The 5,101-nt window shown below is 41.3% G+C and overlaps 1 long non-coding RNA gene across 1 annotated transcript; it reads left to right on the top strand.

Annotated features, from left to right (window-relative positions):
* The first annotated feature begins 3,174 nt into the window (after positions 1–3,174).
* Positions 3,175–3,525, top strand: LOC127740647 (uncharacterized). Its single transcript, XR_008001354.1, has 3 exons — positions 3,175–3,191; positions 3,290–3,344; positions 3,427–3,525. It is a non-coding gene; the product is annotated as an uncharacterized LOC127740647 (long non-coding RNA).
* The last annotated feature ends 1,576 nt before the right edge of the window (positions 3,526–5,101 follow it).

The following is a 5,101-nucleotide window of genomic DNA, read 5'->3' as shown; positions in this document are numbered from 1 at the left end:
GTCGTACCATCGTAATATCATTGACTTATGACTCGAGCATAAGGATTTGAATATTAGGGTGTTACATTATGGTATCAGAGCAGTTCGTCCTCGTGAGTCTGAGGGATGGAACTGCTTATGCTTCAATGCATACTCTGAGTCTGTGCCTGTGCTAGTTAGGGTATCTAACCGATACATCTAGCATGAAGTCCATGAGTGTACCTTTGGTACTTTGAAGTACTATACTTTCGATATTGAGACTGATCAACTTGATATCGATTGTTTGGTGTGTATAGGAACCAGATGGCGCCTCGTGGACCCGGTCGGGGACGTGAGAGAGATCGTACTAGCACGCAGGAACCGGAAGTCAACCCGAATAACCCGGTAAACCTTATGGCGGCATTGGAGAATATGGCTGCTGCTATGCAAGCCACTGCGGAGGCTCTTGGGCAACAAATAAATCGGAAGTGTAGCTCAGGGCCCGATGACACTGGCAACTTTCTTAAAGGTTAATCCACCTAAGTTCAAGGGAACCACCAATCTGACTGAAGCTGATACTTGGTTTCAGGCCATGGAGCAAGCACTGCAAGCGCAGTTGGTGCCTGAAGAGCAGCGTGTGGAATTTGCTACCTATCTGTTCACGGGGGAAGCATCGCATTGGTGGCAAGGGGCTCGACGTCTCCTGCAACAGGGGAATGATCCTATCACTTGGGATGCCTTCCAGGTGGAATTCTATAAGAAGTACTTTCCGAATTCCGCCAGAACAGCTAAGGAATTGGAGTTACTGCAGCTGAAGCAAGGTGCTATGTCCGTATCTGAGTATACAGACAAATTTGAGGAGCTATTCAGGTTTTCCCGCACGTGTCAGGGAGCTCCGGAAGACTTCGAGGAATGGAAATGCATTAAGTATGAAGGAGGGTTCCGGAGCGACAGCTTGAGTTCAGTGGGACCAATGGAGATCCGAACTTTTTCAGAGTTGGTGAATAAGAGCAGAATTGCTGAAGAGTGTGTGAAAAGGAGGGTTACAGAGGAAGGAAGTCATAGAGAGCACAACCAAGGATTCGCACCAAGGGGTCGAGAGTTTAAGGAGAGATGATACATACAACACTTTCCCCAAGGACGGAATAATTTTGCGATGAGTGAGAAGTCCCAAAGGAACGGTAAGGGAAAACGGGCAGTGGCTGCTTCTGATGTTTCGAGCTGTCAAAGATGTGGAAGTCATCACCCAAATAGGCCTTGCCGATTGGGGTTAGGCGTATGTTACAAGTGCGGGTTACCAGGGCATGTATCAAGAAATTGCCAACAAGGAGAGAGTCAGGATGCGGGCCGATTGCGACAGTAAGATTGAGGTAATTGCAATAATCAGGCTTAAATGGCAGTGTGTGATTTTATAATACAGCCTGTACAGTAAAACTGGGAATGTCGAGCTTAATATTAGACTGAGAAGCAAACCGGATGGTCCGAGTAAGGAATTGCCTTAATACAAATGGATGAATGCCTGTGATGTAAATAATTTTCTGTTGAGAATGATGTGTTGTGTTTGTTTTGTAGTTGGTTGATTTCTAGATTTTTGGTAAAACGGATTGAACCTGTGACTTTTAGTTCCTTTGATTTAAATAGATAAGAAATGGTCCTAAATGATGGATTTAGAAACGTTGATTTGAAATACCAGTCATGCTAAGTTGTGGTTGGGTACTTGAGGAAATAAGTGATGGAGTTAATACTTGACGAGAAATCAAAGTGGCATAGCAGAAGCTTGCTAAAAGCGTTAGCATAGTATGGTAATAATAAGGAAAAGTGGGGTATGATTAGAAATGCTTTATGCTTTGAGTACTTAAAAGTTTAGTGAGCTTATACAGATACTGATTCTCGATAATTGGAATTAATTGCGACTGTGAGCCTTAATGGTTCTGAAACGGATGAGGAAATTATCATTGATGCGTAGTCAGATTTAGATGATGATTGAGTGCAAGTTGTTGTGTTTGAGAGATGAGTGCTATGATGTTTGGTCATGGTGACCTTGGATTTAGATCAAGATTTGTAATGATCGGTTTCAGAGAAATCGTTTGAAAACCTTTAAATTGCAATGCTGATGCGGTACTGAGATTGGTTTGAGGGAACCCGTGACGGGTGGTAAACTCCAATTTTTGGGGAGGTGCTGTTGAAAATTTTCCCAAGAATTTGAAGGAGTATTTGGTTATGTTTTTGAAAATGATTTTGATCTGAGTAACTTCAACAAAATAGATGTGTCTCGAAAGCTTTTATAGATTATTAAAGGAAAGCGGATTCATAAGAGTTTGTCAGCTTGTTAGTACAAACTCATTGGATTCTAAAAACAAAGAAAGCTTTGATTGATTATAGTGATGTGGGATGATGGCTATGATTAACGATGATGGCAATATTATTGATGAGATTTAATAGGGTGTGGGTTGATGAGACGGTAAAAGTAAGGAACGAGGCTGTTGGTCGGCGTTGAACAAATGACCGAGACCCTTGGAGATAGAGAAATCAGAGCGCGGCAACGGAAGCGCGTAGAGTAAAAGGACCTTGGAACTGTTATGCGTTTGATATAAAGGCATACTATGCTCGCGTACTCGTAGGGATGGATGGAATTTTCGAGGGTGAAAATTTCTGTTAGGGGGGTAGAATGTAATACCCGGTCTAACCGAAATTAGTTAAATAATAAGTTAAATAGGAGCGAATATGGTTGGAAGATTTGGCAATTGGAATTTGATGATTTAAATATGATATTTGGATTCAGTGAATTTTTCCGAGTCAGAAAACATAGTTTTCTGTGTAAAAGCGCGCAGTGGAATTTTGACCGGAAGTACTGGCTGAGATCTGTCTGGTACTGCAGCTGAGAAAATTGATTATGAGTAAATAAGATTAAGAAATGAGGAATTATAATTAGGGGAGGTAGAAATAATTGAAGTGCGATTTAGAGCGCTAATGTTAAAGGTTTTGGTCTGCCAACGGACAAAAATAAGTGAACTAGGCCTAAGTGGGCCCAAGACCCAACATATATAAACATTAGTTATGAGCATTTCAGCTCATTTTGCCCTAAAGAATGAGTGTTGGGCGCTGAATTGAGAAGAGAGAAGAGAAGAGAGAAAACCTAACTCTCTTTGATCTTCAAATCACCATAACTTGAGCTATGGAGCTCCATTGACGAGCCGTCTTCTCATCCTCTACATTTCTATCTAAGTTTTGTGGTGAGTATTCCATTCATCTCTGCCCAGTTTTTGAAATTTCCCACTGTTACACGTTTTTGGGAAGTTAGTGTTGAAATCTTGTGATTTTGGGTGTTTAGGGATACTCCAACATGGATTCTAAGTGAGTTCTATCCCTACTTCATATGGGCTGAGGTAAGAAGTGCTCAAACCTTTGTGATTTGTCATTTTTTATGAGCCCTAGGTTGATGTATGTATGTGATATTGGTTATGTTAGTGTATTTGATGGTTTTGGTGCACAATTGGGAGATTGGTGTTGCTTGAGGAGCTTTGGTGAGGCTTGGGGCTAAGGTTGGTGGAGACTTCCAAAGAAGAGGCTCAATTGATTTGGCTACAAGAGGTACGGTTTAAGTTTCATTTAAGTACCGTGTGGTGTGATGAGAATTCCTAGGCTAGATTGTGTGGCCTTGTATGTTTGGTGTATTGAAAATTTGATGTATTGGGTAATGAGTATTGATTTGTGGTTTATGCATTTAAATTATGAAATTGGGCCGGAGGCCGTGAATTTTGGGCCGGAGGCCGGAAAGATGTAAGGAAGGTAAGTTGATATGTGCATTGTATGATGACACAAGTGATTGGATGAATTTCAGATAACGAATATATGAATGATTGTGTTGGTTATTGAATATTGAGGTTTGAGGAGTTGAAGTGTGGAAATTGGTAATTTTGGGTGAAATTGTATAGATGAAGTATGTTTGATTTTGGTTGATATATATTATGTGGTCATATATGTGAGTATGATTATTGATGCCTTGATGGTATGATAATGCATGAGAGATATGTATGTTGTGATATATGCTTGAGAAATGATTAAGGTTAATTTGTGGGTGAAACCACGTGATAGTGAGTATGATATTGATTATGTATAATGATGATTGATTGGAAATAGTATTGTTGGAAATTGGGATGAGGAAGGATGTATGACATGCTATTATGTTTGTAATTTAGCCATTTGTTTGAAATGGGTAAAGATGGTTATATGACGGTTTTGTGAATCGTGGTAAAGTGTTAATGTATGAGTTGAGGAGGCTTGATGTTGATTTTGGTATATTTTGATTGGTTTCAAAAAGGGTTGAAATTGGCATGTTTTGGTTAATTTTGAAAAGAGTTGAAAATGGCTTGTTTTGAAAATGGCACTTTGTGGTTTTATATGAAAAACATGGTTTTTGGGCATACTTTGCCGGGACATAACTTGGACTACGGATCTCTGTTTTGTGCAAATCTGTTTAGAAATGAAATTGGATCATGGATGTCCATGCCGTTCGAAGAACGGGTGAAAAACGATTTAAAATGAGAAAGTTATGTCCGTCGGAAGATTAGGGGTTGAATCTGTGAATTCTGCAGCTTTTAACTTAGAGATTTTTTAGCAGAATGACCCTCCACGCGTAGGCGCACTTGGCGCGTACGCGTCGTTCTTCGAGAAGGCACCATCCACGCGTGCGCGTGGTGTGCGCGTGCGCGTCGATGCGCTGCACCCAATGCCCAGCCATTTTCCCGAGAGTTGTGCCAGAGTTGTGCCAGTTTTGTGCCTGGGGCGCAAATGCACCCACGCGTACACGTGGCTGACGCGTACGCGTCGTCTGGCTGTGTTTCAAATCCACGCATCCGCGTGTATGATGCATACGCGTCGATGAGCTTTGTGGCCATCCACGCGTGCACGTGGAGTACGCGTACGCGTGGCCCTGTTTTCATCCCAAAGTTGATTTTTGAGTATTAAAAGCCAAATCTCATACTTCTAAGCCTCCGATCTCACCCCTTATGTATTAAATCATTATGATATGCTAGCAATGAGAAAGGAGCTAGGGGATGTGGTAACTTGCGAATGAAGCAAGGAGAAAAGTTGTGATCAATGATGATCAAAGATGATTATATGAGATATGGAGGATGACGGT

Source organism: Arachis duranensis, chromosome 7 (assembly GCF_000817695.3).
Source record: "Arachis duranensis cultivar V14167 chromosome 7, aradu.V14167.gnm2.J7QH, whole genome shotgun sequence".
Lineage (NCBI taxonomy): Eukaryota > Viridiplantae > Streptophyta > Magnoliopsida > Fabales > Fabaceae > Arachis > Arachis duranensis.
Note: the sequence above shows the minus strand (reverse complement) of the source record. Positions and strands in the feature narration are given on the sequence as shown.